The sequence below is a fragment of the Pan troglodytes genome, chromosome 8 (genome assembly GCF_028858775.2).
Source record: "Pan troglodytes isolate AG18354 chromosome 8, NHGRI_mPanTro3-v2.0_pri, whole genome shotgun sequence".
In the NCBI taxonomy this organism is placed as follows: domain Eukaryota; kingdom Metazoa; phylum Chordata; class Mammalia; order Primates; family Hominidae; genus Pan; species Pan troglodytes.
The window spans coordinates 58,729,997-58,755,891 of record NC_072406.2 but is presented as its reverse complement, the minus strand read 5'-3'; the positions used below and the strand labels follow the sequence as shown (position 1 = coordinate 58,755,891).

Below are 25,895 nucleotides of genomic sequence, written 5' to 3'. Positions count from 1 at the left end.
CTGTCTCTGAAACAGTTCTGAAATCTGAGCACTTCTGCAATTCTCCTGGATCTTCTTTTTTCCTAGCCTGTGTTAGTTTATCTATCCAAATATCGTTAAGTAGCCTCTGGGTGCTCTGTTTGCTTTCACATCCATTATTTTTTAGCATGAAGCTAATTTTCTGAGTATATTCATTTGCCTATTTTCTAACAGCTGTTTTTCCCCCAAGTATTGTAGCATTTATCACATGCCTTTCAAAGATATTTTCCATCTGCGAAAACACATCTGTTCCTTTTTATGTTTGTGTGGGGGACAACTTTCTTTGGCCTTTTGTCATCCTAGTTCAATATAGCGTGGGTTTCCCTAGATATGCTCGATGTCTGCTTTTCTGGGCTAACTCCTTAAAGTCTTTTGGGATCTCACGTAACTGCTGTCTTGTGTGGGATCGCCTGAGTCCTAGATTCTGTGTTTCCTTCTGTCCCGTTATCATCTCTGGTTGTACTTGAACACATTTTCCTAGGTGGAGATGTTAAAATCCCTTCTCTTTGATAGAGAGTACACCTCTAGGTTGAATCTAAATTGTATGGTTCTGAAGACATTTTGCAGTTGTGCTCTTATTACAGTGTTGTTCTTGAATCTATTGCCAGTGTGTGATACGTTATTTACAACCAGGTTTTAGTTATCTGCGGAAGCTTTTTAGAATCTCTCTCTCTAAGGTTCTGAAATTTTATAACAGCTTGTTGGGGATCTTTTCATTTTATTGAGGCTACTAAACCTGCAGACTATCTCTTCTTGAGAATTCTTTTTTATTTTCTCTGTTACTTTTTTACTGATAGTCTTGTTATTCAGATGCTAGGCTGCTTAGACCAGTACACCTGCATTGATTTTTAATTTTTCCCCTTCTATTTTTTTCAGTTTGTCTTTTTATTCTAGTTCTGGGATATTCTGTGACTTTATCCTCTACTATTTCTATTGAATTTTATATTTTTTGAGAGTGTTTTAAGATTTTTTTTTAAAGTTTTGCTCCTGATTTTGACTGGTCCTATCAATTCCTTTTTTCTATTATTTTGATCTCTTTTCTTGGAGGCTTCCCTCCAATGTGTGGTGGTCCCTGGCCTGCTTTATTTGGAAGCAGGATTTCTGTTAACTGATAGCACTCAGTGTGAGGCCTTAGAAGCCTGACTAGCTTTTCATTTGGGAGACCTCAGTGTATTATCTGGGGATCTTTATTGAAGACATTTCAGTTTCTTCTGAGAAAGATCTCCCAATTTTCTGCCTGGAAAGTAAAAGCAGGCCTGGAAAGGAAAAGCAGAGTTAGCGAAGAAAGTTGGAGTTCCATTTTTGGTGTACAGTTTTCTTTATATCTCAGGTTTAAGCCATGGTATCTCTGAGCCAGAAATTCTCAGGTTTGATATATCCAGAGAACACACATCTAAGTTTCTTGTCAGATGGAAGGACAGGTGGACTTGGGGCTCTAGTTAGAGATTTGCAACTGACCTTGCTGGCTTTTTTTTTTACATTTTACCCTACTTTCCAAAGTGCCATTTGCCTGTAAGTTCACAACCTGCCTTTAGTTCTGCAAGACAAACTGGCTTGCTTCTGTTCCAGTCACTTTCTGTAGTCACCAAAGTTGTGTTTCTGTGTTATTTACCACTCCTTTATCTACTTTTTATGTCTCAGCATTTATTAAAAATTATCTCTGTCAACCTTCTGTGCTGGTCATGGGTGTAACCTTTATTTTATGACTAATGAGGCTTCCGGAGGGAGACGAAATAAATTTGTGGTCAATCTATTATATTTAATCCAAATTTAGGACCTATGTTTAAATCAAAGTCTAATTTGAGTATAATGATATCAAGCCAGAGAATTTTTTAAATTAATGTATCTATAATAAGCATATTACACTTTTCTCCTAAGGCCTTGTTTAATATTTTCATTCAAAGTTTATCCACTGCCATATGCTTCCCATTACTTCACAACATAGATGGAGCTGTTTTCCTGAATGCCCAAAGTGTTAGAAATATTTAAGTTAATTAAGATTTGTTCATTTTTAGCCTGGTCAACATAGCAAGACCTCATGTCTACAAAAAGGTTAAATAACAAATTAGCCAGGCCTGGTGGCACGCGCCTTTTGTATTACCTACTCAGGAGGCTGAGGCAGAGGATCGCCTGAGCCCAGGAGTTTGAGGCTGCAGTTAACTATAATTGCACCACTGCACTCCAGCCTGGGCAACAAAGGGAGACCCTGTCTCGGAAAAAGGAAAAAAGTTACTAATTCTTTAAAAACATATCTAAAATTTGTCCTGCCCAAAAGGAGAGTGAAAAATATGAACTTTAGTCTTTGTTTTATTTTATGTTTGCTGAGAAAAATGCTGTACTTTATTTATTTATTTATTATTTCCATAGGTTTCTGGGGGAACAGGTGGCATTTGGTGACATGACTAAGTTCTTTAGTGATGATTTGTGAGATTTAGGTGCACCCATCACCTGAGCAGTATCCGCTGAACCCAATTTGTAGTCTTTTATCCCTCACCCTCCTCCCAGCCTTTCCCCCAAGTCCCCAAAGTCCATTGTATCATTCTTATGGCTTTGCATCCTCATAGCTTAGCTCCCAGGTATGAAAGAGAACATGATATTTGGTTGTCCATGCTGAGTTATTTCACTTAGAATAATAGTCTTACTTCCATCCAGGTTGCTGGGAATGCCATGAATTTATTCCTTATTATGGCTGAGGTGGTATTCCTCATATATATATATATGTATGTATATCACAGTTTCTTTATCCCCTCATTGATTGATGGGCATTTGGGCTGGTTCCATATTTTTGTAATTGTAATTTGTTTGAGTTCCTCATAGATTCTGGATAATAGCCCTTTGTCAGATGTATAGACTGTGAAGATTTCCTCCCACTCTGTGGTTGTCTGTATACTCTGCTGATTGTTCCTTTTCCTGTGCAGAAGCTCTTTAGTTAAGTCTCACCTATTTGTTTCTGTTGCATTTGCTTTTGTGTTCTTAGTCATGAAGTCTTTGCGTAAGCCAGTGTCTAGACGGGTTTTTCCAATGTTATCTTCTAGAACTTTTATGGTTTCAGGTCATAGATTTATGTCCTTGATCCATCTTGAGTTGATTTTTGTGTAAGGTGAGAGTTGAGGATCCAGTTTCATTCTCCCGCATATGGCTTGCCAATTATCCCAGCACCATTTGTTGAGTAGGGTTTACTTTCTTCACTTTATGTTTTAGGTGGCTTTGTTGAAAATCAGTTGGCTATAGGTATTTGAGTTTATTTCTGGGTTCTGTATTCTGTTCCATTGGTGTATGTGCCTATTTTTATATCAGTACCGTGCTATTTTGGCGACTATGGCCTTATAGTATAGTTTGAAATCAGGTAATGTCATGCCTCCAGATTTGTTGTTTTTGCCTAGTTTTGTTTTGGCTATGCCGGTTCTTGTTTGGTCCATATAAATTTCAGGATTGTTTTTTCTAGTTCTGTGAAGAAGGATGGTGGTATTTTGATGGGAGTTGCATTGAATTTGTAGATTGCTTTTGGCAGTATGGTCATTTTCACAATATTCATTCTACCCATTCATGAGCATGGGGTGTCTTTCCATTTGTTTGTGTCCATGACTTCATTCAGCAATGTTTTGTAGTTCCCAACGGCATATCAAAAAGATAATCCGGCCAGGCACGGTGGCTCACACCTGTAATCCCAGCACTTTGGGAGGCTGAGGTGGACGGATCATGAGGTCAGGAGTTCCAGACCAGCCTGGCCAACATGGTGAAACCCCATCTCTACTAAAAATACAAAAGTTAGCTGGGCGTGGTGGCGCTCACCTGTAATCCCATCTACTCAGGTGGCTGAGGCAGGAGAATTGCTTGAACCTCGGAGGCAGAGGTTGCAGTGAGCCAAGATCACCGCACTGCATACTCCAGCCTGGGCAACAGAGCGAGACTCCATCTCAAAAAAAAAAAAAAGATAATCCACCATGATCAAATGGGTTTCATACCAGGGATGCAGGGATGGATTAACATACACAAGTCAATAAATGTGATACATCACATAAACAGAATTAAAAACAAAAAAATCACATGATCATCTTAACAGATGCAGAAAAAGCATTTGACAAAATGCAGCATCCTTCTATGATTAAAACCCTCAGCAAAATCAGCATACAAGGGTCATAGCTCAATGTAATAAAAGCCATCTATGACAAACCCACAACCAACATAATACTGAAAGGGGGAAAAGTTGAAAGCATTCCCCGCGAGAACTGGAACAAGACAAGGATGCCCACTCTCACCACTTGTATTCAACATACTACTGGAAGGCCTAGCCAGAGCAATCACACAAGAGAAAACAATAAAAGGCATGCAGATCAGTAAAGAGGAAGTCAAACTGTTGCTGTTTGATGATGATATGATCATATACTTAGGAAACCCTAAAGACTCCTCCAAAAAGCTCCTAGAACCGATAAATGAATTCAGCAAAGTTTCAGGAGACAAAATTAATGTACACAAATCAGTAGCTCTGTTATACCCCAGAAGCGACCAAGCCTAGAATCAAACCAAGAACTCAACCCCTTTTCTGATAGCTGCAAAAATAAACTAAAATAAAATAAAATACTTAGGAATAGACCTAACCAAGGAGGTGAAAGATGTCTACAAGGAAAACAACTTTAGTATTTTTAGTGGGTTAAAATGAGAGGCAGCAGGTACAGCAGAAGAAGTCAGTGCGCGGGCATCCGCATCCAATGGGTACTGCACCTTTGATGGTAAGGCTTTGGTTTTGACTAAATTACTAGGTACAATTATTTTCTAGTTTTTGTCATTAAACCTTAAAACTACTAAGTAACCCCTTCCATTTCTTGTTAAATATGGTAAAATTTCATACTCTCATTTATGCTGACTGACGTTAGATTATTTGTTTCTATTTTGTGACTATCTTAAATAATACCTATAAACAGTAAACTGTTAGTAGTGTTTTTGCTGTAATTAAATGTAGTAAGACTTACCTTCCAAATGATAACTGAATTGTCAAACACTTGTCGAAGTTTTGGATTTACTCAAAATTCTATGCTCAGCAGCTGGAGGTAGGAAGAGTAAGGGCCCTCCCTTACTCTTATGGAGAGGCATACTTTCTCATGAGGGGAATACTCTGCAGGAATTAGCATCTTTTAAGCAGTGGTGAATTCAACTAATTAGTGTATAAAAATACATTTCTTGGTGTGGCTGCCGACAAAGAGATCCAAGAGGGTAGATGGAGTCGAGCTTGCTGAAGCAAGGAAAGAGAAAAGCAGTATTGTAGGCAGAGAGCAGGGGTAGAGCAGGAAAATGGCTAGGTGCAGGTCAGATGATTTATAGAATGAAATTGATCAAGTTTTGAAGTGAATGCACAGTATTCTCCGAGAGTCTCATTTGAGTCATGTCTTGGCAGTCTTATTTAAACATGAAGTGAAAGTTAGATTTTTTAAGTTGTCATTTGTTTTCAGGGTGTGAGAGAATATTTAAGTGATACTCTTTTTATCCTCCACATAAGAAAATAGGACTAGAGAAACCTATGGCTTCCTCAATTGTTGGTGGCCTAGCAGCCCTGGCACACAGAGCCTCTGAATCTGAAACACTTCTTTTGTAACAATATCACCTGAAATAATACATTTAGGATTAGTAATTTAGTAAATGCATTAGTCTTATATTCACTGCAATAGAATGCTCTTGTAGCAGGATTATTTAATACACTACATTTTATCGTAGTAAATAAATAATAGAAGGGCTGGGCACGGTGGCTGACGCCTGTAATCCCAGTACTTTGGGAGGCTGAGGCAGGCAGATCGCGAGGTGAGGAGATCGAGACCATCCTGGCTAACACGGTGAAACCCCGTCTCTACTAAAAATACAAAAAGTTAGCCGGGCATGGTGGCGGGCGCCTGTAGTCCCAGCTACTCAGGAGGCTGGGTCAGGAGAATGGCGTGAACCCGGGAGGCGGAGCTTGCAGTGAGGCGAGATCGCGCCACTGCACTCCAGCCTGGGCGACAGAGCGAGACTCCGTCTCAAAAATAAATAAATTTATTAATTAATTAAGTAAGTAATAGAAATTCTCGGCTGCTTTTTATTGCTGTAGAAAAAAAATGAAATCTTATTTTAAACTTTTCTTTTTTTGGGGGAGGGGGACGGAGTCTCACTTTGTCTCCCGGCCTGGAGTGCAGTGGCGCGAACTCGGGCGAACTCGGCTCACTGCAAGCTCCGCCTCCTGGGTTCACCCCATTCTCCTGTTTCAGCCTCCTGAGTAGCTGGGACTACAGGGGCCTGCTACCATGCCCGGCTAATTTTTTGTATTTTTAGTAGAGACGGGGTTTCACCATGTTAGCCAGGATGGTCTTGATCTCCTGACCTCGTAATCCGCCCGCCTCCACCTCCCAAAGTGCTAGGATTACAGGTGTGAGCCACCGCGCCCGGCGAAGCCGACTTTTCCCATTATTTTTAACGGTAATTCATAAAATCCTTGTTAGGTTTGATGACAGGTACCATATTAAGGGCAGCATTTTATAACCCATATCTTAAACATCATCTCTGGAAGTTGAGAGCCTCCAATGGGTTTTCTATAGAGTGCACATGATACCACACTCAGGCAGTTCATGGAGTGTAAGACATATCTTAGTGCTTTGTCATTTGACATTTTAACTGAGAAAAAAATACACTTTGATAAGTTTGACTTACACTTCCCTTCCCCTTCAGATATCTACTGAGCGTTTCAGTCGACAATACAGCTCGTGTTCGACAATATTCCTTGATGACAGCACAGCCAGCCAGCATTATCTTACAATGACAATAATATCGTGAGTACAACTATGCTGCCGAGGGACAGATTCCTTTATTCTAAAATTATTTCAGCCATTTGGTTGTCCTCTTCAGCAATCAGTTTAAGAAATTGGAGTCAACCATATATGGATATCCAGATTCTAAATATTAAGTATCAGTTTCTCTTTTAATCTTAGACGTCGTGGTGGAAGGAAAAATCAGTTAGCAAAGAAGCAATCCCAGAAACAGTGTTTCTTTTTGATGCCTTTATGCCTTTAGACAATGTTGAACACAGTGAGAAGGATAGGTTCCCTTTATTGAATGTTTTTTGTGGAAACTTAGTTTTTCAATGCATCATAGGCCTAAATCAGTGTGCACTACTTTGGACATTATCATCCTTGGAAGAAGGAACAGCTTTTCTTCTTCTGGCACCACAGTGTATCTGCATTTGAATTTCTCCCATTGTGCATGAGCACCTCGTGGGCCACAAAGATGCGCTTTGAGAGCACCCTGAGATGAAGTTTATTTTAAAAGGAACAACAACCAACACCACCACCAGCTCCACAGGGGCCGTCCAGTGTACATTATTCTCATCTCCTTGGGTTATTAGTCTTGATTTTTAGAACACAGTTTGGAAAGTGCTAATTTAGAATATTAATGTCTTTATTTTTAATTTAACTTTTCATTCTGTAAACATAACTAGCTTATAAACAATTTTGTTTCAAATGCACTAGCCTTTTTAGCTAATTCAATTGTCAATAACTTTTACTTCAGTTAAAAGTGGCAAGTTTACACTCATAATAATGTCACTTTCCTCCCTCCCTTTTAACAATAGTTGAGAGGAAATTGTGTTTCGAACAAAAACTGGACTCAAACTCTGTCTCAAGTCCTGAGCTTTGGGACCTATTGAGTAATCACTAAGTGTCTGTAGTCAGCCAAGTCTCTTAAATCTTTGAGCACACATACACAAAAATTACTTTGACTAGAGTCCCTGGCTTCTTCTGAGTTCCAAAGATTTTGATATGTTAGCATATAATTCAAAAGCAGCTTTGAAGATTAATTTTGCTGAAACTAATTTCGTGCTTTTTTCCTCATTATTCTACTTTTTAGAAGTCTACTTTTGAGAGTATAGTAAGTTTTAATTTGCCACCAGCAAGTTTGAGAAATAATCATTTGGTGTATTCACTATTGGTGAAATAAAGTTATTGAACAAATTAATAGGGCAAATTGGCTTCAAGAAGATACTTTGAAAAATGTTTTATCATGAATCAGTAGTGCACTGTTGTCAGTGGGATAGGTGGAACTCGCTGAGATCACTTATGCAAGGTTTTTTTCAAAATACAAGTCTGCAAACACATGTATCTTCCCATCTCTACTTTCCCTCTATCTCTAGGCACTGAGAAGCCTTTTAGGAGAAGCGGGATGGATGTGAGGCATCTTTCTGTGAAGAAAAGCATCCCAGAAGATTCTGATTTTCACCCCAGCTCAATCATTCCAAACTTTGCTGCTGATTGAAATCACCTGGGAAACGTTTACCAAGAACCTTGATGCCCAAAGCCATACCCAATACTAATTCAATTAAAATGCCTCATGTTGAAGATGAGGCAGATATTAAAGCTTCTCAGGCGATTTTAATGTGCAGCAAAGTTTGAGAGCCACTGCTTAATTTGAGTTTAGGACGAGAAACTGCTCCTAGTTGGTGGGACCTTGGGCAAGTCAGTTTTAAGGTCTGTTTCCCTGATCTGTAAAACGAGTGTTGAATTAAATGTCACATGAGGTCATTGGTCCTTTCAAGCATGTAACTTTAAATTCTGTGATTTTAAAATTATTTCAGAGATGAAAACTACTTGAAGCACTATAGACATATCCATCTCACATGCTAATGTTACAGGCTTTTAAAAAAGTGCTATTATTGTGTAGACCTATTAGTGGAATTGAGATTTGCCTTCCCTCAGTTATTTTGAGCCTCACTCTACAAAATTAGCTGGGCGTGGTGGCACATGCCTGTAATCCCAGCCACTTGGGAGGCTGAGGCAGGAGAATCTCTTGAACCCGGGAGGCAGAGGTTGTGGTGAGCCGAGATCACACCATTGCACTCCAGCCTGGGCAACAAGAGCGAAATTCCATCCACCCCCCCCCCGCCCCCCCAAAAAAAATTATCTGAGCATAGTGGCGCAAACTTGTAGTCCCAGCTTCTTGGGAGGCTGAGGCATGAGAATCGCTTGAACCTGGGTGGTGGAGGTTGTGAGGAGTCAAGATGGCACCACTGCAGTCCAGTCTGAGCAAGAGAGACGGACTCTGGGTCAAAAAATAAATAAATACATAAAATAAATCGCATGGGACGAAAGGTTTCGTGGGTAGAAAAGCATATAACAGGGAAATCTGTTATTATTTATATATTGTAATCACCAACAGAAACGCGTCTTCTAACGGCATATTTCCTTGCATTTTGGTTCTCATATTTTTGTAAAAAACAAAGAAATGAAAACAAAGTGCCCTTATGGTACCGTTCTGAACTAGAAGATTTGAATTTCAGGGCCGCTAGGAGAGCTTCCTCTGCCCCCCTTTTAAATAATGTCTTCAGGCCTAACAAATGATAACATCTATTGTTATACATTTTTTTTCCTTCCACAGTGTGACCTTGGAGATACCTCATCATATCACACAAAGGTGAGCTTTTTAGAAACCTGTCTTGTTATTCTAGCTAATTACTTTGCAAGATATCAAGCTCACTGTTAGGTCACAGCTCTAGACGTCATAAGGTGTATTGTGCCTACTAAAATATCGAAGCAAATTATTTGTATTTTCTTTGTTCCTTAAGACTCTCATAATTCTTAAATGATTGAGAATCTCAAAGAGTATGTGTTTATATTGATTATATTGATATTTAGTGTGGTAGAATTACACAATTGAAATTTTTTCAAAATCTATTTTTAGTTTAGATTTCACAGCCTTACCACTGTTGATATTATGGGCTAGATAATGCTTTGTTGTGAGGACTGTCTTGTGCATTGCAGAGAGTTTAGTAGTATTCATGGCCTCTACCAACTAGATGTCAGTAGTAACCCATGACCCAGGTTATAACAACAGAAAATATTCCTTGAGAACAGTATTGTTAACAGAAATTTTTCATTGAAAAATAACTTTTCTACAACAAAAAGTTGAGTAAAAAGTGTGTCATGTGTTTATATTATTTAAAGTCTCTCATGTTGAGCTTAATAGGAGACAAATGGATTCTCTAGAGCTTTCTTTGCAATTTGCTTTAAAGAAGCAATAAGAGGCTGGACACGGTGGCTCAAGCCTGTAATCCCAGCACTTTGGGAGGCTGAGGTGGGCGGATCACAAGGTCAGGAGATCGAGACCATCCTGGCTAACACGGCGAAAGCCCGTCTCTACTAAAAATACAAAAACTTAGCTGGGCATGGTGGCACGCACCTGTAGTCCCACCTATTCTGGAGGCTGAGGCAGGAGAACCGCTTGAACTTGGGAGGCGGAGGTTGCAGAGAGCTGAGATCGTGCCATTGCACTGCAGCCTGGGTGACAGAGCAAGACTCTGTCTAAACAAACAAACAAGCAATAAGCTGGTGGGGCGCAGTGGTTCACATCTGTAATCCCAGCATTTTGGGAGGCTGAGGTGGGTGGATCACTTGAGGTCAGGAGTTTGAGACCAGCCCGACCAACATGGTAAAACCCGCCTCTACTGAAAGTACAAAAAATGGCTGGGCGTGGTGGTGCATGCCTGTAGTCCCAGTTACTTGGGAGGCTGAGGCAGGAGAATCGCTTGAGCCTGGGAGGTGGAGGTTGCAGTGAGCCGAGATCTCGCCATTGCACCCCAGCCTGGGTGACAGAGAGAGACTCTGTCTCAAAAAAAGAAAAAAAGAAGCAATAAGATGACCTAACCTCATGCAAATATGTAGTTGGTAGAAGGTGTATTTTTAAAGTTTTCAGACAGTTGTGGGTATTTGTTAACACTAAATCAAAACTTCACAAGTGGTGGTTTCTTAAATTAGTTACGGTGGCATTTTACATATTAATAAATTTATTCCATCAGTGCTCATTGATCTTTCTTGCACAGTAAATGGATCTTTTGCTCCATACTTGCATTTATAATATCATGCATTAGTTACTTGGAATATATTGGTTTATGTTTTATTGTGTCAAAAATCGCTTTTAGTTTAACCACCAATCTTACTTTAACACGCCTTTAAGTATTGAAAAGCTGCCAAGCCTACAGTAGAAGGAACAAGTTTTTCAAAGTCCACAGGAAAGCTTAAATTTTATCATTGGGAACAAATACGTATTTCCCTTGAAGTGACAACCTCTCACTTCATTTATTTTTGAGAATGATAGTTGAACTGGTTTTTTAGACCGAGTTTCACTCTGTCACTTGGCTGGAGTGCATTGGCATGATCTCAGCTCAAGCAATCCTCTCACCTCAGGCTCCTGTGTAGCTGGGACCACAGATGTGTGGCACCACACCAGGCTAATTTTCTTATATGTTTGATAGGGACAGGGTTTCGTTATGTTGCCTAGGCTGGTCCCGAACTCCTGAAGGAGCTCAGGCCATCTGCCTGCTTTGGCCTCTCAAAGTGCTGGGATTTTACAGGCGTGAGCCACTGCGCTGGCCCAGTTGTACTTTTAAATAAAAATGATGTTCTGTGAAAAAAGTGATTTTTCAGTTCACAGTTAAATCATGGATTCTTTAAAAACAAAAAAAAAGCCCTTCTGGTTAACTTTCCACTTATTCAGAATATTAGAGACATGTCAAGATTTAACAACATTAATTTTTACTGCTTCATCAAAGACGTTCTTAAGAAATTCAGGCTGTGTTTTTTACCTGTAGGGGACAGTGAAGAATAGAATGACTACTAATGTAATTGGTACCACTGCCTTGATTTATGCTGAGAAACCAGCCATTGTACCCACTTTTGCTTTTATACAATCATGGCAAGTGTCAACGAAAAAGCAGGCAATGACTTTGTATTACTTTCACAAATTTTTAAAATTTTTCATCAGCTTTCTCAGGTTTAATTAGTATGATTCAGAACAGTGTTGGCCAGGCATAGTGGCTCAGGCCTGTAATCCCAGCACTTTGGGAGGCCGAGGCAAGCAGATCACCTGAGGTTAGGAGTTCAAGACCAGCCTGGCCAACATGGTGAAACCACATCTCTACTAAAAATACAAAACTTAGCCAGGAGTGGTGGCAGGTAATCCCTGCTACTTGGGATGCTGGGGTAGGAGAATCACTTGAACCTGGGAGGCGAATGTTACCATGAGCCGAGATCACACCATTGCACTCCAGCCTGGGCAACAAGAGTAAAACTTGGTCTCAAAAAAAAAATAAATAAATAACAGTTATGACCTCTTAGGCCTTCTGGAAGGTGTCTTTGGGATCCCGAGAGGTCCACAGAGCACATTTGGAGAACCACTGGTTTATACACAGGCACAATGCATTAGTTTTACAAAGTTTAAAGTTCATCAAAGACTGGCCTCTTAAAAAGGCAGATGAGTTTGTCACTCAAACAACAGAAAATACATAAATACATCATGAGAGTATACTACAGAGAACTAAAGAGAAAGGAAGCTAGGAAATCTGAATCACATTTACATTTATTAACGTTTACTACTACTGCTTTGTAGAACGTTCTTGTGTTTCAGTATGTGGTTAGAAGAGTGAAAATATGTTTGGTTTATTGCCATGGCCTGTTAGGGAGAGTCAATACTCATGGGCATTTCTGACTCGTTATCATATAAAAGGCTTCACGGTACAGGCCATGATGTGCTGAGAAAGAAGAAGTCAGGAAACCCTCTGCAAGTCAGGATCCAGGAGAAGAATTCGTAAAAACTGCTTTGGTAAAGTAAACACCAAAGCACACAGGAGGCAGTATTTTACTAAACAAATATTATACCAAGATATTAACAGTTTTTGAAGTAATGTGCTTTCTTATTTTATAGAGATGCAGATAGATCTTTGAGGACACTTGATGAACAGTTACACTCATTTGCGGTAAGTGGCATTTTTATTGAGGTTGTATTGTCATCGTACACTTGTATCTGTTTCATGCCGAAGTCAAAGCCATCTTTTTTTAAATCTTCCCCATTTCATGTTGCATTTAGTCATCTTAAGTGTTGTATAAAGAATGTGCTGGAGTAAGAACTGATCTGCAGCTCTGTTTTGTTAGTGAGCTAGTATGAGTAAATATACTATCCAAACAACAGAAAATATATCTTTTTTTTTTTTTTTTTTTTTTTTTTTTTGATGGACTCTCTTTCTGTAGCCCAGGCTGGAGTGCAATCGCGCAATCTTGGCTCACTGCAGGCTCTGCCTCCCAGGTCCCTGTTCAAGCAATTCTCCTGCCTCAGCCTCCCGAGTAACTGGAATTACAGGCATATGCCACCATGCCCAGGTAATTTTTTTTTCTTTTTTCTTTTTTTTTTTTGTAAAGACAGGGTTTCACCATGTTGGCCAGGATGGTCTTGAACTCCTCACCTCGTGATCCACCCACCTTGGCCTCCCAAAGTGCTGGGATTACAGGTGTGAGCCACCATGCCTGGCCCAGAAAATGTATCTTTTTAAAAGGTAATTGTGAGCTGTCTATAGGACCCTGCAAGCCACTACCCAATTTTTGAAGCCATTCCTCCTTCTGTTCCACACAGGTTTCCACCGTGCACATTACGAAGAAAAGAAATGGAGGTGGGAGTTTAAATAACTATTCCTCCTCCATTCCATCAACTCCCAGCACCAGCCAGGAGGACCTTCAGTTCAGTGTTCCTCCCACTGCCAACACACCCACGCCCGTTTGCAAGCGGTCCATGCGCTGGTCCAACCTGTTTACATCTGAGAAAGGGAGTGACCCAGACAAAGAGAGGAAAGCCCCGGAGAATCATGCTGACGCCATCGGGAGCAGCAGAGCCATCCCCATTAAACAGGGCATGCTCTTAAAGCGAAGTGAGAAATGGCTGAAGACATGGAAAAAGAAATATGTCACCCTGTGTTCCAATGGCGTGCTCACCTATTATTCAAGCTTAGGTGATTATATGAGGAATATTCATAAAAAAGAGATTGACCTTCAGACATCTACCATCAAAGTCCCAGGAAAGTGGCCATCCCTAGGCACATTGGCCTGCGCACCCATCTCCAGCTCTAAAAGCAATGGCCTATCCAAGGACATGGACACCGGGCTGGGTGGCTCCATATGCTTCAGCCCCAGTATCTCCAGCACCACCAGCCCCAAGCTCAACCCGCCCCCCTCTCCTCATGCCAATAAAAAGAAACACCTAAAGAAGAAAAGCACCAACAACTTTATGATTGTGTCTGCCACTGGCCAAACGTGACACTTTGAAGCCACGACGTATGAGGAGCGGGATGCCTGGGTCCAAGCCATCCAGAGCCAGATCCTGGCCAGCCTGCAGTCATGCGAGAGCAGTAAAAGCAAGTCCAAGCTGACCAGCCAGAGTGAGGCCATGGCCCTGCAGTCGATCCAAAACATGCGTGGGAACTCCCACTGTGTGGACTGTGAGACCCAGAATCCTAAGTGGGCCAGTTTGAACTTGGGAGTCCTCATGTGTATTGAATGCTCAGGAATCCACCGCAGTCTTGGCACCCGCCTTTCCCGTGTGCAATCTCTGGAGCTGGATGACTGGCCAGTTGAGCTCAGGAAGGTTATGTCATCTATTGGCAATGACCTAGCCAACAGCATCTGGGAAGGGAGCAGCGAGGGGCGGACAAAACCCTCAGTAAAGTCCACGAGGGAGGAGAAGGAACGGTGGATCCGTTCCAAATATGAGGAGAAGCTCTTTCTGGCCCCACTACCCTGCACTGATCTGTCCCTGGGCCAGCACCTGCTGCGGGCCACCGCTGATGAGGACCTGCAGACAGCCATCCTGCTGCTGGCACATGGCTCCCGTGAGGAGGTGAACGAGACCTGTGGGGAGGGAGACGGCTGCACGGCGCTCCATCTGGCCTGCCGCAAGGGGAATGTGGTCCTGGCGCAGCTCCTGATCTGGTACGGGGTGGACGTCATGGCCCGAGATGCCCACGGGAACACAGCGCTGACCTACGCCCGGCAGGCCTCCAGCCAGGAGTGCATCAACGTGCTTCTGCAGTACGGCTGCCCCGACGAGTGCGTGTAGTATCTGTTTTATTTGACTGCAGTCTCCTTGGTGCAAAAACAAAATGGGAAAAATAAAGATAACTCAGAATTTCAAAAGGAAATCACAAATTCAGCTTATAATAGCATTTTCAGTACTTTTCATAAACTAATACACAAAATGTTGATTTTTCTGACCGTAAGACATATTTTATGTCCTTTTGCCGAGGTGGATGTGTTAGTCTCAGGCCCTCCTGGCCACATTGCCCAAGTCACACAGGCTTCTGTATTATGTATTTAGATAAGATGTGTGAAAATATATTTGAAAAAAAGTTCATAAATATGCATTGATTTTTGTACACACGGCACCTCTTTTTCATTTTTATCTTTATTTTTGGACCATGTTTTGCTCTGTGGCCCCAGCTGGAGTGCAGTGGCGTGATATCTGCTCACTGCAAGCTCTGCCTCCCGGATTCACACCATTCTCCTGCCTCAGCCTCTCAGGTAGCTGGGACTACAGGTGCCTGCCACCACACCTGGCTAATTTTTTGTATTTTTAGTAGAGACGTGGTTTCACCATGTTAGCCAGGATGGTCTCGAACTCCTGACCTCGTGATCCACCTGCCTCGGCCTCCCAAAGTGTTGGGATTACAGGCATGAGCCACCGTGCCGGGCCCATGGCACCTCTCTTAATTTATAAATTGAACTGGATGTGAAGTAATCATGTCAGCTAGTTGAGATAAGAGGGTTACAGATCGGCTGGGCGCAGTGGCTCACACCTGTAATCCTAGCACTTTGGGAGGCCTAGGTGGACTGATCACCAGGTCAGGAGATCGAGACCATCGTGGCTAACATCATGAAACCCCATCTCTACTAAAAAATACAAAAAATTAGCTGGGCATGGCTGGGCGTGGTGGCTCACACCTGTAATCCCAGCACTTTGGGAGGCCGAGGCAGGCGGATCACAAGGTCAGGAGATCAAGACCATCCTGGCTAACATGGTGAAACCCCATCTCTGCTAAAAATACAAAAAAAAAAAAAAAAAGCCAGGTGTGGTGGTCGGCACCTGTAGTCCCAGCTACTCGGGAGGCTGAGGCAGGAGAATGGCGTGAACCCAGGAGGCGGAGCTTGCAATGAGCTGAGATTGCACCACTGCACTCCAGCCTGGGCGACCAAGCGAGACTCCATCTCAGAAAAAAGATTAGCTGGGCATGGTGGCGAGCACCTGTAGTCCCAGCTACTTGGGAGGCTGAGGCAGGAGAATGGCATGAACTCAGGAGGCAAAGCTTGCAGTGAGCGGAGATTGTGCCACTGCACTCCAGCCTGGGCAACAGAGCGAGACTCGGTCTCAAAAAAAAGAAAAGAAAAGAAAAAGAGGATTACAGATCATTGCACATGGAAAATATTCCCAGCAGTAAACACTTCCATTAATGTGATCTACAGCTTTTAAAAAGGAGCATCTCAGAATAAGATGGTGGTACAATTTGCTTATTGAGAAAGGAAAAAAAAAACACATGAGTATATTACAAAGGGAAAAGAAGGAATGTGATTTCTCATGATTGAAAGCTTGATTTAGATTGCATACAGCTTTTGCTACCCAAGACCAAGCGGCTCTGGCAAGACAGGGTGGTTTTCCGAATGCCAGACCGAGATGCCTTATGAAGGCAGCTGCCGATGGTTCCAGATGTAGAGAGATAGGTGATGCAGGAGGGAAAGCTGGACTGGAAAAGGGAGAGTTTTGTAGACGGGCTACGCTCATTGTGCCTTTGAAAGAGCAGAGCCGGCAGCCTCTAGTCATCATTTGGATATACAGGACTAGAGCATGAATCTGATGTAGAGCTACAGAATGAAGAACAACAGCAGCTGTTGAAATACCGAGAAAGTGTGTAGAATGAAATTGGACAAGCCAAGCATGGTGGTTTCATGCCTTTAGTCCTAGCTACTTCGGAGGCTGAGGTGGGGGAATTACTTGAGCTCAGCAGTTTGAGTCCAGCCTGGGCCAGATGGTGAGACCCTGTATCTTAAGAAAAGAAAAAATAAGACCAGGTACAGTATCTCATGCCTGTAATCCCAGCACTTTGGGAGGCCAAGTTGAGAGGACTGCTCGAGTGTAGGAGTTCAAGACCAGACTGGGCAATAAAGTGAGACGCATTTCTACCAAAAAAAAAAAAATCAAGAAATTAGCTGGACATGGTGACACATGCCTGTGGCCCCAGTTACATGGCATGGCAGGCTGAGGCAGGAAGATCACTTGAGCCCAGGAGGTGGAGGCTGCAGTGACCCATATTCATGCCACTGCACTCCAGCCTGGGCAACAGAGTGAGACCCTCTCTCAAAAACAGATAAAGTGGACAGAAAATAGGTCGGTAAGGACTAATCATTTAAGGGACAAGCCCCCAGAAGAGTGGCTACTAGAGTGGGAGGAGGAAAAGCAGAAGGAGAAAGAGTTGAAGACAGGCGAGGCTGTGGTCCCAGTGCTGAATTCTGCCAAGCAGTGACTTGATTCATGAACACTCACTGGATGCTGACTCTGTTGCTCTTCTGAGTGCTGGGGTAGAGGAGAGGAGAGGTGGAGCACAGTTCTTGCTTTTATGAGCTTATGTTCTAGGAAGTTCAAGTATTTTTTCAGGTAGCATGAAATAGCAGGAAGAGGAAGCAGGCTAAAGGGACACAGAGTGATTGGGGGCTATTTTAAGTAGAATGATAAGGAAGAGCCTGTCTAGAGAGCTATTTGAACAGTGACCTGACTGAAGGGACAACAGAAAGCAGTGCTGACATTACAGGTAGCAGGATGACTGCCAAGACAGAAACGCATTTCATATGTGTTTGAGGAACAAACAGCAAGGTGACCAGCATGGGGAGAGTGAAGAATGAGGGAAACCTTGAATGAGAATAAAGCAATTCCATCTTGGATGCTAATCTGCCATGTTCTGATTAATCCCAGTTCCAAGAATTCATCTACGATTTGTATTTTATCTTTTTAAAAAAATATTTTTTATTTTTTATTTTTTGAGATCGAGTCTCACTCTGTCTCCCAGGTTGGACTGCAGTGGCACAATCTCAGCTCACTGCAACCTTCACCTCCTGGGTTCAAGTGATTCTCCTGCCTCAGCTTCCCGAGTAACTGGGATTACAGGCGCCTGCCACCACGCCTGGCTAATTTTTGTATTTTTAGTAGAGACGAGGTTTTACCATGTTGGCCAGGCTGGTCTGGAACTCCTGACCTCAGGTGATCTGCCCACCTTGGCCTCCCAAAGAGCTGGGATTACAGGCGTGAGCCACCGTGTCTGGCCATACACATCCCTGCTGAAGCCCGCGTTACCCTTTCCCTATTCTATATAAGCCCTGGGTCGGGGAGGTGGGGGTAATGGCACAGGGATCCACCATCTTATCTTGGTGCCATCCCTGACTTGGCTTCTGTTCATAAATGCCTATTAAATGTTTCTTTCTGAGAAACTGGATTTGTCAGCCTCTTTCTTTGGTATCTCAGGTTCCTTGGTCTTTGCGGGTACGTTTATATAGACCTGCTCAGCACAGAACAGGCAGTTTCTCAAAAAAATTAAAAATAGAATTACCAAATGATCTGGCAATATCACTTCTGGGTATATAGCCAAAATAATTGAAAGCAAGGTACAAATAGAAATATTTGTACACTGATATTTATAGCAGTGGTATTCACACTCGTCAAAAGATGGATGCAGCCTAATTGTCCATAGGCAGATGAATTGATAAAATGTGGTATATACATACAATAAAATATTCTTCAGCCTTAAAAAGGAAGGAAATTCTAACACATGCTACAACATGGATGAACATTGAGGACATTATGCTAAGTGAAATAAGCCAGTTAGAAAAAGACAAATACTGTGTTCTTTCACTTATGTGAAGCGTCGAGACTGAGTAAGCAAACTAATAGAAACAGTAAGTAGAACAGGGGTTGCCAGGGACATGGGGAAGGGAGAAAATGGGAAGTTGCTTAGTGGATATAGAGTTTCGGTTTTGTCAGATGAGAAAGTTCCGGAGACTGGTTGCATGGCAATGTGAATATACTCTACATTACCCAACCCAAGGGCTCTCCTTGACCCCTGTTCCAACTGCCACTTAAAAGTGGTTAAGGTAGTAAATTTTATGTATATTTTACCACAATTCAAAATAGAATTATTATTATTTTTATCATAATTTTTTGAGATCCCTCACTCTGTTGCCCAGGCTGGAGTGCAATGGCACCATCTCGGCTCACTGCAACCTCTGCCTTCTGGGTTCAAGCGATTCTCCTGCCTCAGCCTCCCAAGTAGCTGGAACTTACAGGCACATGCCACCATGCCCAACTAATTTTTGTATGTTTAGTAGAGACAGGGTTTCACCATGTTTGCCAGGCTGGTCTCGAACTCCTGACCTCAGGTGATCCACCTGCCTTGGCCTCCCAAAGTGCTGGGATTACAGGTGTAGGCCACCATTCCCAGCTGTCAAAATAGTGTTTTTTTTTTTTTTTTTTTTTTTTTTGAGATGGAGGTTTGCTTTTGTTGGCCAGGCTGGAGTGCAATGGCGGGATCTCGGCTCATGGCAACCTCCACCTCCCGTGTTCAAGCAATTCTACTGCCTCAGCCTCCCGAGTAGCTGGGATTACAGGCACGCACCACCATGCCCAGCTAATTTTGTATTTTATTTTAGTAGAGATGGGGTTTCTCCATGTTGATCAGGCTGGTCTCCAACTCCTGACCTCAGGTGATCCACCCACCTCGGCCTCCCAAAGTGCTGGGATTACAGGTGTGAGCCATTGCGCCTGGCCTTTTTTTTTTTTTTTTTTTTTTTTTGTGATGGACCTTCGCTCTTGTTATCCAGGCTGGAGTGCAATGGCACGATCTCAGCTCACTGCAGCCTCTCCTCCTGGGTTCAAGCGATTCTCTTTCCTCAGCCTCCTGAGTAGCTGGGATTACAGGCATGCACCACCACGCCTGGCTAATTTTGTATTTTTAGTAGGTATGGGGTTTCTCCATGTTGATCAGGCTGGTTTTGAACTCCTGACCTCAGGTGATCCACCCGCCTCGGCTTCCCAAAGTGTTAGGATTACAGGCGTGAGCCACTGTGCCTGGCCTGAAAAAAAATTTTAAAGTTTGAGAAAATACAAAATTTTCATAGTCTCCATGTATTTCTCCTAAGATCTTTCCCCCTATGAGGGGGAAAGATAGTAACTTTACAATGGAGAAACCCAGCAGAAACCTGAACCAAATTGACAAGTTCAACATCATCAGTAAGAAACACTACCAATGCCATAACTCTGATGGAATGCACTGGCAAGGATTCCACATCATTTTTGTGCTGTAATGGCCAAAAGTGTGTAACTTCAGTCCAATCATGGAAATACATCAGACACACCCAAATCGAGGAACATTTGACAAATAGTGATCAGTACTGGTTCAAAATGTCACGGTTATGAAAGATAAGGAAAGATTAAGGAACTGTTATTGCAGTCCTACAAAACGGCGAGAGACTAAGAAATAACTAAATGCAGCGTGATCCTGGGTGGAATTTGGGAACAGAAAAAGGACATTAGTGGAAAAAGTGGTGAAACTCCAATAAGGTCTTTTGTTTAGCAAATATGTTCATTTTAAATTAGTTAAATTATTTAAATATATTTAAACATTATTCAAATGTATTAAATTCATAAAATTGGTTATTTTGCGAAGTAATTTTAATATAGTTAAATATGAGAATGTGGATTTCCTGGTTCTGATCACCGTACTGTGGCTATCTAAGAGGTGAATGTTCTGGGAGGCTGGGGGAGGAATAAATGGAAATTATACTATTGAGTTGGAAAAGAGAAACCTACCCCATCAGTCATGAAACCCTCACACTCATGGCAGTGTGTCGGAGGTTCCAGTATGAATGGCATTTCCCAGATGTCAGTGCAAGGTCCCTGTGGAGGGAGTGGGGCTCCCTGGGAATCTAGTGGAGAGCATTCGGGGCTCCCTTCCTCAGGAGCCTGCCCTTCCTGCACAGAAACGTCAGCCTCACCTCTGTACCACTGCCCCTCTGCCTCTCAGAACCAACTCGGCTTCAGGAAGTTTCTACTGCCAGCCTCCTTTCCTGGATACAGCCTCCAGAGACTCAGCCCTGCCTTCCCAGGTGTTCCTGCCACTCTTGGGAAGGGGCGCTCTCAGATCCCGCACCCCTGGACTTCCCTGGGCACCACCTGCTCCTTCTTTCTTCACTTCTCCAGCTCTGCATTCTCACTCTGAGGGTCCTCTCCTGCTGGGAGTGTGTGTTGCTGGCAACAGTGAAGATTCCCCCCTGGGTGGCCCCCCATGCCCTGTTCTTCTGCACTTCCCTGGCTTCCTGTGTTGGTTCTGCTGGTGTCACCTGCTTTTGGGTTTACGTGGCTTCCCAGCTTCCTAACTTCTCTGAAGTTGAGTTTGATGTGTGTGTTGATGATGGGCTTTTTCTTCCTCCTCCTCCTCCCCCTCCTCAGTCTTGTGGTTGCTCCACATAGTTTCCAGAAGGAGAAAAGGGACACTGTAAAATTAAGCTGCTGCAGGCCGGGCACAGTGGCTCACACCTGTGGTAGCCAGCCCTTTGGGAGGCCGAGGCGGGTGGATCACCTGAGGTCAGGAGTTCGAGACCAGCCTGGCCAACATGGTGAAACCCCATCTCTACCAAAAATACAAAAATCAGCAAGGCATGGTGGCATGTCCCTGTAATCCCAGCTACTTGGGAGGCTGAGGCAGGAGGATCTCTTGAACCTGGGAGGCAGTAGTTGCAGTGAGTCGAGATCATGCTACTGCACTTCAGCCTGGGTAACAAGAGCGAAACTCCATCTCAAAATAATAATAATAATAATAATGATAATAATAATAATTAATAATAATAATGCCATGTTTCTATCAGACCCAGAAATCCCACAGAGTGAGCTGGAATTCTCTGTTTATCTGTTTCCCCTTCATACCCACTGGCTCCTCTCTGCCCGTTCCTTCTTGGACTGCATCACCAGGGTGCCTCACTGTCTGGCCCTAGTGGAATTCACACAGTGGAGGATGTCATAGGAGGTGGGAGAGAGAGGAGAGGTGGTTATTCGCTCAGATTCTTCCTTGCTGGTTTGGCAGTGGCCACATCTTTCTACTGATGGCTGCAGTTCCTGATGATCCTCCCCTACAGCCACAGCTCTCTTTGGGATCTGTGGACACCTTTCCTGTCCCTCTAGACCCAGGGAGATAACAGCTCCCACTCTTGCTGGTCCAGGGCATTCCTCATCTCTTATTGGTTCCCTTAACTCGGTCCACACTTCTATGAACAGCCCCTTTCCTCAAGCACCCATTCAAATATGTCCTCTGGCTTCCACCAGGAGCCTGACTGATACCCACAGGTGGGTGAATGCTGGCGTGCTGCTGGGCCCCTCTTCCTCTGGTGACTGGCCAGCCAAGTCTCCAGGAGTCTCGTTAGGGTGGGCAGGCGGTGGGCACAGCACAAACTGTGAGCTCAAATCCACAGAACAAAAGTGGGAGAAGACACTGGCAGGATGGACCGCCACAAAACTCTTGGCATTCGTGACGTCTGTCCTTTAAATCACGCAAGACATCATCATGCTTCAGACATGAGACAGCCTAAGTATTTAAGTATTTCAAATAAAGAAATTGTTTTTCAGAATTGGTAATTGCTAAGTTGGCAAATTGCTATTGGAAACATTGGCTGTCCTTGACTCAATGATTCAGCCAGCGAGTCCCTTGCCAAACTAGTTTGTTGGGCAAATTCCACCTTGAGAATTTATCTGCTCCTGTCAAAGCCAGATTCTCCCTGCCTGAGGGGAGGCTGGACTTGACCTTCTGACTCAGGATATGCTGACTTGGGTCCCTAGGTCCAAGGGCGGCCCTCTTGGGCCCATTGTGGGCTGGACCTCTTCCATGATGGGGTGGTGGAGGGCAGGCCCCACCTGATTCACACTTGACCTCATCCAGGCAGGTGAAGTTCCCTGCAGGAGTCACCTGAGCCCAGCCCCTCAGACCAGGATCCATCATGGTAAGGAGGATTTTGGGCTGTCTCAGGTTCTTTGGCTAGAAAGGGGTCCCGCTCTTAGGTGTCTGCCCCAGAGGTGGGACACAGAGGGCCTGCTGGGGTCCATGGGCTGGGCTGGGTGGACGGGGGTCTGGTCACAGCAGCAGCTAGAAGGCCAAGTGGGAGGGCACCAGGGCCTGGGGCCCATGTCTGGTCCTGGGCCTCCCCAGGCCTCTTGCCTTCTCCCCAGCAGGCGTTTGGGATCTGTGTCTGGACCCAGCCTTACCCAGGAAGTCTAGGGCCATGGTGTGTTGTCAGAATCACAATGCTCACGCCAAGGCATTGCATTAAAGGAGGGCAGGGTCTCATGGGCAGGGGACCAGTAGAGGGGGTGGAGGGAAGGGCAGTTGTCCCCAGAGGCTGTGGTGGGCCTGGCTCTGGGCTGGGCAGTGGGCCAGTGTCCTGCTGTGTGGCTGAGCTCTGACAACAGGCTGTCTGGGGTTGGTGAGCTCCTGAGAGAGGAGACTGGTGCAGAGTACCCTAGGGTGGGAGCTCATGAGGAGGGAGTCCGTGGGGTCTGGAAGCCATTCTAGAGCAGGCAGATGACACTTGTCAGGGGAACAGGCATAGAAAGGACCCCTGTGGGGGTGGGGGACATAGAGCCTCAAAAGAAACAGGGAAGGGGCTTTGACGGATCCAGGGAGCATCCCTGAGGTTTCTTAGCCCAATTCCAACCAGCCATGTCCCAGGTGTCCCTCCCCCAGCACCCAACCCTCTGCAGTGCCAGCTCAATGCCCTGGGCTAAACATCCTGGACTCTGGCTATTACAAGAGGAGGACAGGGTCATCTGGACCCGCCTGAGCTCCAGGCCCCCCACTTTCACAGCCCCTTCTGGGTCCACAGGTTCATACGTATATAAATGAAAAATGTGCAAGAATCATATTACTGTGTTCTTTTTCATAAAGAGGCCCCTCTAAATTGTTGAAGCCCCGATTCATCCCTGCCCAAAGGAGACAGCAATGGCATGTGTGGGGCCGTGGCCTTGAGACCCAGAGGTCCTGCTGCCCATGGTACCCACTGCCCACCCTAGGGGGACTGGCCGTAGCCCTGGAGCCCCCAAACACCATGCAGGAATGCAAGAGGGTCTCAGCTCCCGAGTCCCAGGCTGGGAGGGCCCACAGTCCAGTAAACTAATCAGGCCCCGACACATCCAGTAGAGCAGCTCCAGGAGCCTGCATTGGGGAGAGGGCATCAGACCACTGCCCCAGGCCTGCACCCCAGAAGTAGGAGCATGGGAAGACCTCTCCTTGGCTCCTGGCCAGTGGAAGTCACATTCCCCAGCCCTCTGGCTCCAAGGCAGCCTCATGTCCCAGTCACTCCTTGGCACACCCCACCAGGTTGGTCAGAGCTCACTGCCAAAGGGCATCTCAGTGATGAGTGGAGGGAACAGGTGTTTACCAGGAGCTTGCATGCTTTGTCTCAGGGATGATTAGTGACACAGCCAGGAAGGCACGCTATGCCCATTTTACAGATGAGGAAACGGAGGCTCAGGTTGGGCTGGTGACTAAGGGAAGCAGCATGTGGCAGGTGGCTTGAGGCATGTCTGTCCATCATGAGTAACTAGGGAGCAGCCCTGCCACTCCTCATGTGATGCACCAGGAGCCAGGGAAGCTGCTTTCTAGGGGATTCTAGCTAAGGCCAGAAGCATCTCCCTGAGTGGTGGTGGAGGCCTCTGTCTGCTCCTCCAGGACTGCCAGGGGATAGGAGGGCACCGCTGACCTCACAGAGCCTCTTGGGTGAGTGAGCATCAGCTGAGTGGCGCCAGGTGACTACGCTTCTGCTCAGTGCTGTGCCCCCTTCTGCCTCGGGCAAGGCACCACCCTGAACACCCCTCCCTGTCCCATGGAGGCCGCAAACTGCTCTGCAGAGCCAGGGTCTCCAGGAATGGGGAGGGCAGTCACCCTCACTCCACTTGTGTTCATGACCCAAAGGACTGCCCAGGTCTCCAGGCCCGTAGAACCCCAAACCCCTGACTGGGTCACACTGGGGACCTTGAGCAGCAGGCTTGGAATCCTAGGTCTTGTCTCCGGGTACATATCAGTGCCCAGGCTTGGGAAGCTTGGGTTTCAGGGGGGTTGGCACTCAGGCCCTCTGCCTCAAGGAAGGGGCATGTACAGATCTCTCCTGTCCAGCCTCAGCCCTGCTCCCTGCCCCTATCCTTCACGGGGTCCCTAGGACAGGGTTACAGAAGTCTCGTGCTGTCAGGCGATGTTGCCACCCCAGTGCCACGGTGGCTCCACCCAGCCCCTTCCTGCTACCATCCTCACTGACTCACCTGTCCAGCCTCCTACTGGGCTGGGGTGAGGGCTTGTTGCCCCAGAGCCCAGACGAGCACCAGAGGCATCTATAAAGGCATGTTGGGCCAGTCCTCAGCATCCTAGTTGGCCACCGTCTGCTGCCACATGATGCTGGGAGGCCTGGGGAAGCTGGCTGCCGAGGGCCTGGCCCACCGCACCGAGAAGTCCACCGAGGGAGCCAGTGAGGACCCAGGGCTCCTTTCTACCTGGGCTGGGGGGATCTGGGGCAGACTGGGTCCATTGGAGGTGGATGTTAGTAGGCAGGCGAGGACCTGCGGGTAGGCCTTGGCCCCTCAGGAACCCTGGAACCCTGGCTTCCAGCCCCACCAGGTCAGCATGGAGTTGAGGGTTGGAGAGCTGGGGAGGTCTCCTGGGGGCAGCGCATGAGTCCTGGTGCTGGGTGAACACTGGCAGCTTGGACCCTTCCCTCTGGAAATCTGGGGAGCCTTTCTTGTCAAAACAGCCTATTCTGAATAACCTATGCAGGAAAAGGAAGATGGATTTTTATTTTTACCACAACTTTAAAGCTTCAGAGATTTCTTAAGAAATCACCCAAATCTGATCTGTTCAAAGTCAGAAAGGACATTTTCAATTTCACCCAAGTCCCCTAAAGCATGTTTATTTTTATTTTTATTTTTATTTGAGACGGAGTCTTTCTGTGTCCCCCAAGCTGGAGTGTACTCGTGCAATC

General features: G+C 44.9%; 1 pseudogene; it reads left to right on the top strand.

The window, feature by feature from the left end:
- Positions 1 to 15,202, top strand: part of LOC129136178 (arf-GAP with GTPase, ANK repeat and PH domain-containing protein 5-like) — a 55,916-nt pseudogene extending 40,714 nt beyond the window's left edge.
- The last annotated feature ends 10,693 nt before the right edge of the window (positions 15,203 to 25,895 follow it).